The sequence below is a fragment of the Phyllostomus hastatus genome, unplaced genomic scaffold, assembly GCF_019186645.2.
Source record: "Phyllostomus hastatus isolate PE091 unplaced genomic scaffold, TTU_PhHast_1.1 phas_contig_38, whole genome shotgun sequence".
NCBI classification, from domain to species: Eukaryota; Metazoa; Chordata; class Mammalia; order Chiroptera; family Phyllostomidae; genus Phyllostomus; species Phyllostomus hastatus.
In genome coordinates, this window is record NW_025333869.1 from 15,536,563 (window position 1) to 15,550,411 (window position 13,849).

Below are 13,849 nucleotides of genomic sequence, written 5' to 3' on the forward strand. Positions count from 1 at the left end.
TGCAATAAGAAATTCATGACTAAGTGAGAAAACAAAAAAGTCTCTCAACCAAGAATGAAAAAAAAGTTACCAGCTTTTTGTCAGGTAAAAATTGCAAATTTTAATCACAAATTTCTTAAAAGAATTATACAGAAAATCAGACTTTTCATTCAGCTAAAGCTGAATGACATAAATAATAGCCTAAGAAAACATAATTTTCCAAAACTATTAAAGATTCAAAATCTAAATAGACAAAATTATGAAATTGCCAAATAACAGCCAACCCAATAAAAAAGCAACAAACTCAGTTGTTTAATAGGGTATTTTTATGAGACTTTTGAAGAAAATAATCATAAGATCATTTAAACTGTATTAGAATTTAAAAGGGATAAAAGATCTTGAATTTATTTTAAAGAAAAGAATATAGTACTTACTACCTCATCAAGAAAACACAGAAAGTAAAATTATACCTCAGTAATGATTAATAAAGAGTATTGTAAAAGCCCCCAAATAATTTAATATAGCAATGAATTTAATATAGCAGTATGCTAAATATATATATATATATATATATATATATATATATATATATATATATATATATATCATGATCAAGTGATATTAATACCAGGAATGCAAGAATGATTCAATATTAAACAGTCTTATTAATAAGTCCAAAGAGGAAAATCAAGTAATCATCTCAATTGATGCTTATAAATACATTTGACATAATTCAAAAAGTTATTTATTTAAAAAATCATAAAATAGTTGAATGTTAACAATGTACTGTCAATTATCTCACAATACACACATATGTAAGGTTTATGTGTTAGTTTACAGGGTACAACATAATGTGTGCCCTGTAAACTAATGCAATTTATATGTTTATTATACCAGTAACTCTAGAAAAATAGTAATAGATAATGCCAGTTTTTCTAGTAGAAATATATTTATTTCAGCCTAGAATGGTATCATGCTTAATGTGGAACATTATAGGTATTCCCAATAAAATGAGAACAAGAAAATGATGTCTCCTATCATCAGTATTCCTTTATAATATTTAGTCAGAAAACATTCAACTAGTGAATCATGTCCAGTGTTAGAAAAATGAAAGAAATTGGATGTATAAAATTGATAAGAAGGAAAAAATTACCAGTATTTACAGAAGTTGGAACTATATATGCAAAAATCTGAGAATCCTGTGAAAATTAATATACTGTGATTAATATACTAATCAGTAGTTGACATATAGGAAAATAATAACTACTATAAGATATAATAGTAGAATAGTCAATCTACAATAAGAACAAAAGGTAAATAACTTAAAACCAATAAATACACATAATACTCATATAAGAAAATTAAAATGCTATTAATTGAAACCAAAGAAGTCTTGAACAAATGAAAAGTCATGTCTTGAACAGAAAACTTCATCGTAATTTCATGCTAGTTCTCTGTTAATTAGCTTTAATATAATCATTGTCCTCATGAAATATCCTATAGGTTTTTCTTTTTCAATAATATAAACTTATTCTAAAGTCAATATGGACATTATATCAAATAAATATGAGCCAATGAGCCTCCTAAATAAAGAGAAAGGAGAAGAATTGGTCCTGCCAGATATTAAAATACATTATAAACTTGTTTCAAGAAACTAGTAAAATAATACATCTGTGAATCAGGAGATCAGAGTAGAAATTTCAAAGATATCTGTGGTTGGCAGAATTTTTAAATGGCCCCCAAATTCTCTGTGCAATGCCTTCCCTTTGAGTGTAGATGGGACCTGTGAATATGATGGAATGTCACTCTATGATTCAATCACTTATGTGGCAAAGAGAAAAGGTATGTAGATGTAACTAAGTACCTAACAAGTTAGCTTTAAGTTAACCAATCAAAATGAATGAAGTGGGGAACTGCATGGCCCTCAGAGTGCCCCAGCAAGAAAGGAGAAACTTTAGTTCTATAATTTCAAAGAATTTAACTCTGTTCACAATCACATGAGCTAGGGATAGCATAACCTAGCCTATCCTGACCAGTACTAAAACCATGACTTTCTATTAAGAGAGAAAAGGGTTTTTATTCTGCTTTTTCTCAAGGCTGCAGCCAACCTTCTGTTTTCTCACAGTATGTAATTAAAGCCCTGTGTTCTCAGTCCACATCTAACCTTTATTTATAGCTTAAAGAAGTCTGTTTCCAGGGAGAAAGGGCTGCTTGGCACCAGTGGGGAGGGTCCACAGGTATACACAATAAATCAACAAATTCCTGTTTGAAGAAAGATAGCACCTAAATAAGAGAGGAAACTGGAAAAGAGGCAGATTTATACTTCCTCAGCCCACTCCCTTTCCGATGCTCCCCCCTTCTCAGGGGAAATGGGCATTTCCCTTTGCAATCTCTTTGTGTTGCTTTCCACCTCCACCCTTAAGAAAATTTCTGTCTGCATTGAGATTATTAGATGGGTTTTTGAAGATAAAAGTCCCCCTTCTTCATGAATTGCCAGCAACTGTAGTTAACCACTTTCCTTCTCAGTGCCTGTCTCACAAGTGTGACTTTCACAGTGACAGGTAGGCTGGACCTGGGTGTGGATCTTTTCATGGTTATAAAACAGTGATTTAGAAAGTCTAGAAGCAAAGCAAAACAAAAGCAACACAAAACTTCCCAAAACTAAAGACTAAAAATTGTATTTTAAATGTTCTGTGGAAAAAGAAACCCTTTAAAAACTCAAAATACAAATGGTATACTGGAAAATAACTTCATTCATAAATTACTATAAAACAGGCTTATCTTTCCAATATATAAAGTTCTCCTAAAAAATAATACAATGACAATGATGAGAGAGAATACCGTGGCCTAAGAAGTAAATAGAAAATTATGTAACAAGAATTGCACATGTTGATAAAACTCTGTAACACACAAAGTAAGAGAAACACATTTAAACTGCAGAGTGTTATAGTTTTTTCATCCATAAAAAAATTCAGAAATTCCAAAATTTTGGCAATATAATCTATTGGTGAAGCTGCAAGTAGAAATGTATTTCTATACATTTCTGGTAGGAATATATGGACTGGTAGAAACCCTTAGAATACTATCTGTCACTATGCCAAGATATACAAACACATACTTTGATACCATAATCCCACCCTGGGATCCTATCTTAGATTTACATGACTACATGAGAAAGAGCATGCTATTCATTGCTATGTTGGCTATAAAAGGAAAATTTAAAACAACCTGAATTTCTATAAAGAAGGAACTGGGGACATTTATATCCATGTTTTATTAAAAAGTGTTACAATGTTTTTCTAATTTTGCTATGACAAAGAGTATCACAATGACTTTAAAAATTATGCCAGAGGCCCAACTTGATGACAATATTCAAGGTATGATATGAGCTTCCAAATAAGCTATAAGTGATCTGCAGATGAATCAGAGCATAAAAGGGGACAGTAGTAGGTTATATGTCCTTCTCTGCGTGTATATGTGTGTATGTGGGATGGGACTTTAAAAATTAACCTAGGATGTATTTTTCCTGAATGGGAGAGAGAACAGCACTACTTTGAAAGCATCTAGGTAGAGAATGGTAGAGATATATGTGTTTGATTATAAATGCTAGAAAAGTAAAATTAAAATGTTGACTCCAAATTACTTAACTCAAATTCAGAGAAAATTATGGTTGAACTTGAGTCCACTTATTTCATTGAATAGTCTATGGATTATCTTAAAAAAATAGAAAGACTGTTGACACAGGTGCTTTGGGAATACATTGCATTAAGCTAACCATTATAGCCTATTATTGAGATAATGGTAAAGCTTCAGATTATTTACAAGTCAGGTATTTTAAGGACATTGTCTATATACATTACACACTTAGGGATGAAGGGCCTTTCTCATCAAATTTAAACTTATTTGAAATCTTGTCATCATGAGATTGAGTCCTGGCTAGTTTATTTGCAAGAAGCTTTCCTGGGACATCCTGACTTAACTGACATGATTTATTATTAAATAACACCTCAGTTAAGACATTAATGTTATTTTACTTGGCTTGTGTAATAAAATTATATTTCTTTTTATGTTTGTATTAGGAAGCTGAACATATCAATCTTTAATATTTAATTTACTAACAATGGCCTCACCAGTCTTATTATATATAATCCCAATTGTATATAAGTGGCATAGAAAGTGTATATACAGTGTATATACAGTATATAAACCAATTTGGTAGAACTTTCTGCAATGTTAGAAATGTTATCTAAATATGCACTATCCAATATCATAGCCACTAGTCACATGTGACTCTTGGTAAATTTTTTCTTCCTTCTACAAGTGATGCTAGTAAAACAAATGTATATGACAATAAAATTATCATGTAAAGTATAGCATGGATTTTTTCTTCTGCATAAGGTAACATTTACTGGAATTATAAAACAGAACTCCCAAGTGATCAAATTTAAATATTTAAAAAAATTTTAAATTAAAAATAAGGAAAAGTTCAGAAAAAGAATAAAAAATCAATGATAAACATAAAATAAGATGGAAAGAATACAATTATACATATAGTCACCATTAATGTACATGGAGTCAATAGTCACATTAACAGATAGTGTATTAGATGGGGTATAAAAGAGACTAAAGCCATACACTGTTTAAACTGACCCATCTTCAACCCTTAAAAAAAAACAACTTAAAGCAAAGTGATTATCAATAGCCACAAATAAAAGAAAGTTGGACAACAAGGTTGTAGGCCAAAGCACTACAGAAATGTATAATCATAACAAAATTTGCAGTACCAATGTCAGAAAAAGTGAGATTTAAGCTTAAAACTACCAATCAGGATAAAGTGGTTCACTATAAGAAAGAAAAGGCAAACATCTGTTAAAATAATAATAGCAATAAGTGGAAACTAAATGTAGAATTTAAAAATAAAAATTCAAGGAGACTGTGATAAACAGGTAATTATAATAGGACATATTAATTTGCTTCTTTCAGAAAGGGTTAGAATAAGTAAACAAATTTACTTTAGGATGTAGTTAAATTGAATATAATCAGAGCAATTTGATTTTAAAATTCTAGAATGTATACTTGGTAAGAGCCATGTCTCTGTTTCGCTTCTTGCTACCTCTATTATGCCTGCGAATAATGCCGGGAATGGGGCATTCAATAATTATTCAAATAGAAAATCTTACTTCCTTCCCATAGATATATATTTACATTTTAAAATATCAAAAATCTTAAATTAAAATTATAAATGCATTAATGTGTAACATTTGGATCATACTGAAAATCAGAATGGGAGTGACAGTGCCAGAGATTGGTAGAGGACCATATAAAAAACTTGTTCTGTGATTTTTTAGAATTGTCCATTTGACTGACATACTGAAACTTTATTTTCAACAAATGTTAGATATCATTGTTAAAAGGCAACATGAGTACAGAGGTGAACAAAAGTAGGTTTACAGTGTAAGTACGTGAAACAGTTTATTCTTGTATTATTTATTAATTACTGTTTTGTTTTCCATATGAACAACTGCAAACTCACTTTTACAAACCCTTTATATGCTAATGAAGTGTAATGTTCAAATTAATGGCTGCAAAACATATTTTATGCTTATTGTTCAAAGGTGTTTTCCTAAGTCAGTGTGTTTCTGCCTCCTTTCCAGAAGAGCTAAGGTGAAGCCCAAGCATTTCATAATGTTCCAACTGGGGAAATAAGAGAAACCAGAGGAAACTATTTCTTTGTTTGTTATTCTCTGTGGATAGGAACTTGCCTATGCTGTCTGTCATCCCTCATGCTCCAGTTTACCTGGGCAGTGGTGGCAAGTAGGACAAAATGATGTAAAATAATTTGTAAATGACTAAACAGTGTCTCATCCTTCGTTTTTTATTTATGCCAATTCAGTCATTTATTTCTGATCAATTCTTTTCTGACAAAGAAAATAAGGGATGGACTGTTGGGGACCGCCCTGCCTGGTCTCAGGAAGCTGTAACCCCCCGTGACTTAGGCTGAGTGAGAGACCTCCAGACCAGGAGCCACTAAGGAGACAAAAACTTATTTCCCTGGCATGAACGCTGCTTGTTCTGTGCCTGACCTCCTAAGCTTGATCAGTTAGCCAATGACGGGTAAGATTTCCCTCAGAGGGGAATCGCCTAAGACAGGCATGAACACATGGAGGCTTCTTGGAAGAGACTCGGGGCTGTGGAAATGAAGGGGTGATGGACATCAACCCCTGCCCCCTCGGCTTTGTCAAAGCCTGAGTCCTTGTTCTTAGATATGAGAAATCCAAGTCTCCTGGCTGCCTTTGTCTTCTCTGTTAACTCAGGCCTGTGGAAATAGCAGGGGAGGTGCAGCCCAGACCAGAAAGAGTGGACCCCTGGGGTAATAAGGCCTGGGGCATAGAATATGCAAGATCCTGTGAGATCTGTTTGCTGGAGGGTGTTATTAAACTAGAATATGAAGGCACACACAGGAAACCAAAACTAGTTCTTTAAGCAATATGTTAAAACTCCAAGCTCTGCCCAGAATCACAGCAGGGGTTCTGTCTGCACCCTTGTAAATCACCTACTTCTTTTGATCTTTTTTGCCAGACTGTGAATCCACAAACTAAGTCTGTATTCTCAATAAAAATCTGCTTTGGAATAGATACGGGGTGCTCTCCACTACAGAGAGTGGCTATTCTGTCCCTATATCCCCACAGGACCTGGTGTCTCTGTGAATGTTTTTCTCATGTTTTGACGAGCATCTGTAGCAGAGATGGATACTGCTGGCTGGTATCCGCCAAAATGGATGTTTAACAAGCCTATGATAAAAATACTGAGTTTTTATGTATTTAGTTCATGAGAAAATATGAGAGTCATCTAATAATTCAAACAGTAAATTTTTAAACTTTTGAAAATACAGGATATTTTCAAGCATGCAAAAGAAAAAGAAATGGTATGAGAAACCCTAACATTTGAATTGTTTAGCTTCAATGGTATCATTATTTTGGTTACCTTTTTATACCAACCCCACACATTTTTATTTTATTTGTTTGTTTGTTTTGTTGTAGTATTTTAAGGCAACTCCACTTCACCAACAAATACTCAGTATCTTGAATACAGACTAGTTTATTAGCATAAGATCTAAATAATAACTTCTAATATAAATTGCCAAACTAATAATGTGTTTATACTTCTTTACTTATATATAACTACAACTAAATGTTTAATCTGGTTTATAATTTACAGTTTAGGCCAAGTCACTAATTAGAATACTCTTTTCCAGTAATATAGGTTTGCTCTTTGGTAAAATGTCCCCTTCCACTTTTGCAGCTAAAAAGACATCTACATGCACACACATTAAAGACAGGTAGTTTTTGTATCTCTGTGGGACATGGGGCAGTTACCTTGGATCCATGTCATGCCATGTCCATGCCCTCTGGCTGCAGTTTAAGATACCTTTGGTCCACTATAGGGGTCAGCAAACTGTTTCTGGCATGGGCCAGATAGCAAACATTTGAAGTCTTGTAGGTCACATGGTCTCTGTCACAGTTACTCAACTCTGATGTTGTAACATCATTGCACCGACAGTACATAAATAATGAGCATGACTGTGGTACAGTAAAACATTACTTACAAAAACAAACATGGGGAGGACTGTATTTGGAGCCCTGATGCATTTGGCCATGTTAAATTATGCTGTTTTCCTTCTTATAGCCTGCGGGTGGCATTTCATGGATAGCGGGTACAAGAGAGTCTGCAAACCAGACTGCCTACATCATTCCCCACCTCTTTATTCATTAGCTGTGTGATGCTTAGAAAGTCACTTAACCCTTCCATATTCAATTTCTCCATCATTAAACAGGAGGTTATATAAATCATCACTTCATAAGGTATAAATAAAGATTAAGCTACTAAATACATATGAACAGCTTAGAATAGCACTAGAGAAATAGTAACAATAACTTTAATTATTATGATATTGGGAAATGTCTGCCCTCTGGCCCTTATTGACTCAGTTTCCAGTTAAATCTTGACTGTAGAGTCCTGAGATTTTTGCCAGTCATTAAAGTGCCTATGCTTGTATTATTCTGGAAAGCCTACTGTGCGGTCTCCTTGAGAATCTACCCCAGTCTTTTGTTACGTAAGTCTTCTCCTGTCATCCACATTTCTCTCTCTTTTTCTCTCTTTCTGACTCTCCTTAGTACAGCATATATATATACACGTGTGTGTGTGTGTGTGTGTGTGTGTGTGTGTGTGTGTGTATCTCGTCCTTCCCAACATCCTTAAAATTAGCTTTGCTACCATAGCTTGACAGGGCATTCTGCCTACATGATGGCTACTCTGTCTACTCTATGGCTTTGGTGTATTAAAACAGAGAGAGAGAGAGAGAGAGAGAGAGAGAGAGAGGGAATTTCAGCAGCAGAGTTGGAAGGGCACTAATCATTGATCCTGGTTGGCAAGATTTATTATCCTTTTGCATAATGAATGTTAAAACTGAAATAAAAATCTTGAGATTTTATCTTTTTATTTCTTCTTAATGGAACTCAACCTCATTCTATAAATGTTGCTAAGGTTAGAAAAAGGTGAAAATTCAAGAAGGGATTTAGCAAAATTATAAATATTAAATGTGTTACATGAACAAATGAACTCATTTTCAGTAGACTTAAAAATCCATATATTAACATGATTATGATCCATTGGGCTTTAAACAATAAACATCAAACCACTATCACATTATTTTTACATAGTTAACAAATACATCTGGTGAATAGATTCCAGATAATTCCTTAGTTAAAAATATTATTGGTATGTATACTTGACCTTTGAACAGCACAGGTTTAAACTGTGTGGGTCCACATATGCATGGATTTTTAAAAAATAAATATCCAGTGAACCCTTCCAAAGAGTAATTTTTATCTCTGATTGGGAATCCATAAATGCAGAGGGCCAGCTGTATGCATTGTTCTACACAATATTATAAATGAGACTTAAGCAGCTAGAGAATTTTTGTACCCACAGCAATCCTGGAGCAAAGGGATGACTGTAGTTGAGTTTTGGAGGAGTCAAAATTATGGATTTTCAACTGCCCTGGGGGGTCAGTGCCCCTAATCCCTGAGTTGTTCAAGGATCAACAGTATATTGGTTCAACACTTGGTCAGACTATGATCTCCTTAAAAAGGAAATAATACATATAATAAATAAATGCAATATGTTTAATATATAATTTGAATAATAACATGTGTATGTTATAATATATAACACACATTTATCAATCCAATCCATACATACAATCTAATATATACATATGTTTGTATATATACATGTATTGTATATATTTCAAAGAGTTTTAACATGCATTATTTTATTAATTAATCAGTAGGCTGAAAGGTCAGAAATGTTTAGGGACTTTCTTATGGGTGACATTAGAATAAGGAAAGCTGCTCTGTGTTTTCTTCTCTACTAAGCAGAGAGACTTGTCAAAAACTCCTATTGTGTGAAAAACCTTGTAGTCTCCACAGGTTATATTCATATTCTAACCAATACTGAACATTCATCTTCCTCCCTGATGCTGATCATCAACAACTCCCACTCTTCAAGTCTTGTTGAATTTTATTCTCATTGATAATAGTTCATATCACCTGTTTTCCTTCATTGCCATTCCCATAGCTATGACCTTGTCTCACAGAAACCACTGCAGTGCCCCCAATTTGGTCCATGTGTGTCCACTGAAAAAGTCCTCTAATCCACACAGCAGGCAGAATGGTCACTTCCAATATGGACAGATTACATCACCTCTCCCACTCTCATCCTGCTTAATAAAACTTAGATAACTTCTCATTGCTTTTGAGAATAAACACTAAAATGCACAATACAAAATATTAGGCACTACATATGTTCACCACTACTTATGAAGCCTTCCTCTTCATCTTCCAACTCTAGCCAGAATGACTTTCCAATAACACCTTTCCCCCCTAAACACAATACCAACTAACATGTTATTTCCTCCACTTGAAATGTCCTTTCTTCCACCTTTCAACAAGTTACTCCTGCTTATCCATTTAGTTACCTGGCAAATTATTATTTCCTCAAGAAAGCTGGGCCTCACTTCTACCATTAGGTAAAAGCCATCATTATTATGCATTCATTGCACAAGGAGCATTTCTTCATAGCACTTACTATGGTGATAATTTTACATTTATCCATGTAATTATTCGAGGTAATTATAGAAGCTCTCTACAGGCAGGTATTTATTTTTTCCTGATTTTGTTCACCACTGGTTTCCCATAGTTTAGCACTGCACCTGCCACATAGGAAATACAATAAATATTGTTGAATTACAAAATAAAATTGGAAAGAACAATAAATACAAAGATATTCTACCAACTGGCAGAAAATATAAAGTACAGAAATATGAAAACAGATTTCTCTAAATTCAGGAAAGAGGTTAAAAGAGCACACTGAATACTCCAGAATAAAATCACAGTGTATGATGATAACTGGTGAGTGCTGAAAGGTTTCAGAGAAAGGATAGTTTTTCCTTTATTTCTCCTATAAGATATTTATGGAGTGTCCATTTGGGGAACTAGGTTAGAGGTGCCAATGGCCCAGTTTCCAGGACATGGAAGACATCATGACAGTAAAATTCTTTTAAGATTCTGCTAGTAAAATTTGCTATGGCATGATTCTCTACTTTACTCTGGATTCCAGAGGCTCTCATCTATTAAAAATGTACCCTTGGTAACAAAACAAACTTCATTAAGGTCACACAGTTAAAGATTTTGACACTAAGCTCATTGATCATTTCAATAAAATATACCTGTCACTTGAATAAAGCTTATAGCTGGCAACCAGCCAATTCACTACAGTGTAAACATTGATCTTTATTCTTTTTACTTTTAGAGTAGCTTTCTTTCTTTCTTTCTTTCTTTCTTTATTTAAAATGTTATTTTAATAATGAGAGGAAGATGGCATCGGGGTAGGAGGGAGCAGATTCCAATTTCCTCTACACACAGGAGAAAATCCCAGCCAATCTACAGAGTAAAAAAGCAAACAATCAACAGTATCTCAGCATATATTAAAATATCAAAAATTATAGCTGATCTGAAAAACCAGACAGTAAGGAAAGTGCTTCAGGACAATAAGGTCCCAGGGACCAGCGCAGGGTGCAGGGGGGATGTAGCCCCAGGCCCAACACCACCTGCCGGGTTTGCCACAGAGTCCTTGGTAGAGAGCCAGGGCAACTGCTCCCTCCCTGGCCAAACAAGGTCTGAGCAGCACCAGGAGAAAACTGGTTGCTAGCAAACACACAGGGGCTGTGAGCACCTGCGGAGTGTGTGGATACCAGCAGAGCTGAGAGTCACGCAGTGATGGGCCCTGACACCGATAGTCACCAGGCTGTCTGGAGAATTTGTCTGCGGGAGAGGCCAGGCCACTGTGTGGAGTGGCAGGCTAGAATAGGAGGAATTTCTCAAAAAGAAAAAGTGAAAAGACAGACACTGGGGAATACTCCTGCAGCAATCACTCTGACCTTTCTGCCACCGAACCAGGCAGCAATCCTGAGGTTGAGTGGAAGGTTGTGCAGAAGACCCTGTACACCTCCATAGCACTGGAAATGGAGAGGCAGCCAGGCCAAGTACATGCCCACCTACACCCCAGCCCACAGCTGTAACCCCCAGGGAAAGGTCTGGATCCCACACCCAAGGCGCAGGGGGGAGGTGCCAGGATAGCTCCCCAGAGATGGTGCACAGCTGACTGAAGGAAGAAAAGCCATACCAATTGCCCCTCAGCCTGCTGCAGACAACAAGACCAGAAAGATTGGTCTGGCCAGTTTGAAACCAAGAGGATTTTTTATTTTATTCTAATTTTATTTTTTTAAATAATTTTTTATTTTTTAATTTTTATTATTTTTTCTCTTTCAATTCCTTCTTCCTCTCTTTCCTTCTTTCTTGTTTTATTCCTTCTTCCTTTCTTTCCAATATTATCTCTTCTTCCTTCTCTCATCTGCCCTTATTTTTTTAAATACCTACAAGTGAGCCCCCCAAAAAAAGAACAAAAAAACAAACAAAAAAAACCCTGTAACTGTGAAAAGACCAGAGTTGGACTCAAAGAAAAGTCATCACAACTGCTGTGACAGTGAGACATATTTCATTTAGCTATTACAGAGAACCTGCAAATTACTGCATATTTGTATTATTATTCTTTTTCCCATTATTCTTATATCTTTTATTTTAATAGTATTTTTGTATTCTTCTTCTTTCTGTATAGTCTGCTTAGCTAGGCTAGTTATATTGTATCATTTGACAGGTTTCCCCTGATATCTCTTTCATAGTGTATTGCTAATTTATTGGTAATACAGGAATTATATTCCCCTGATATCTCTTTCATAGTGTATTGTTAATTCACTTCACTTGTGTCCCATTAGCACATTACTCAAGGTCCTATACTCCCTATTCTTGTTATCTAGATCACATAGATTCTGCCATACAATTGTTGCTCTCATATTACTGTAAATAATACCTGTTCTATACAATAGTAAATACTTCACAGTACCCCTGCCAGGTCTTAGCTGACTGCAAGGTTTCCTGAATTCTATTACTGTAGTGGTTAACTCTATTATCTCACACACTACACCTACTTACTATCCTTTACTTTCACCTTACCTCAGCATCTGACCTCCCACAACCTCACTGCTTTCTAGATCCAACTCACAATCCTTCCTTTCCCAATAACAGTCTTATCTTTTTTCCATCATTTCAAAAATCAGCTAGGTTAGTGGAAGATCACGGTTAACACTATAAATAGCCAAAGGATCTCCTATCTCTTCTACACTGCCTGCTACTGTAAATATCATAGAATGCTCTCTTGCTGTCTTAAACCATTTTGCCTTCCCCCTCAAACTGATTACAAAAAAAAGAGTATGTGGAAGCCATGAACAATGGGATACCTACTGGAAGAGGAAACCCAACAACAAAGGAACCACTAACATAACAACAGAAGAAGGCCTAGGAGGGAGTGGAAACCACACAAATATCAATACAGGACCTATCTGGAAATACAACTAAATAGTGGAGACACTACCCAGTACAAACAACTGAACAAGAGCAAAAGAGAATTCTCAAAACCTTATACAGACAGAAAAACTAGCTTCAACACAACCTGCCCTCACCAGCACAACAAAATACATGGGGTGGTGGACAGAGTGACCCTCAGTTAACCAGCTAGTGGTTTCTTTGGTGGGAAGGGCCTACCAAAGAAAAAACAAACAACAATCAAAACCCAAAGACAAACACAGAGACAACTTAAACAACAGCCCAAGACCAGTGAGCTCAGGAGACCAAGGAGACTGCACCACTGAATTTCACAGGTATTCTACCACAGAAGTTCACACCATAAACCCAGGGAGCCAGAACAGATCAATTTAAGAAGCTGAGGCTAACAAGAAGAGTCTCACAAACAATAGGAAGACAAAGAAACAATCCCCAAGTGAAAGGAAAGAAGGAAGCCTCAGAAAGAATGCTAAATGAAATAGAGGCAATTCAACTATCAAATACTGAATCCAAACCAATGATTATCAGGAAGCTCAATGAGCTCACAATGAGCTACCAGAAACTACAGGGAAGCTTCAAGGAACTTACTAAAAATTATATCAACATGAAAAAGGAAATAGAAACTATCAACAAGGGCCAAAAGGAAATGAAGAATACAATTTCTGAACTGAAGAACACAGTAGAAGGAATGAAAAGCATGGATGATTAAGCAGATCATATCAGTGAGCTGGAGGACAAAGTAGAAAAAAAACCCCCAGAAAGAGCAAGGAAAGGAAAAGAGGATCAGAAAGAATGAAGAGGGATTAAGAGAAATGCAAGGCAATAGGAAATGTCATAATATCCATATAATA

The 13,849-nt window shown here is 35.2% G+C and overlaps 1 protein-coding gene across 7 annotated transcripts in view; it reads right to left on the reverse strand.

Moving 5' to 3' along the window:
• NRG3 (neuregulin 3) overlaps positions 1-13,849 on the reverse strand; it is a 1,223,498-nt gene that overhangs the window by 718,534 nt on the left and 491,115 nt on the right. The gene's annotated exons all lie outside the window — the stretch shown is intronic.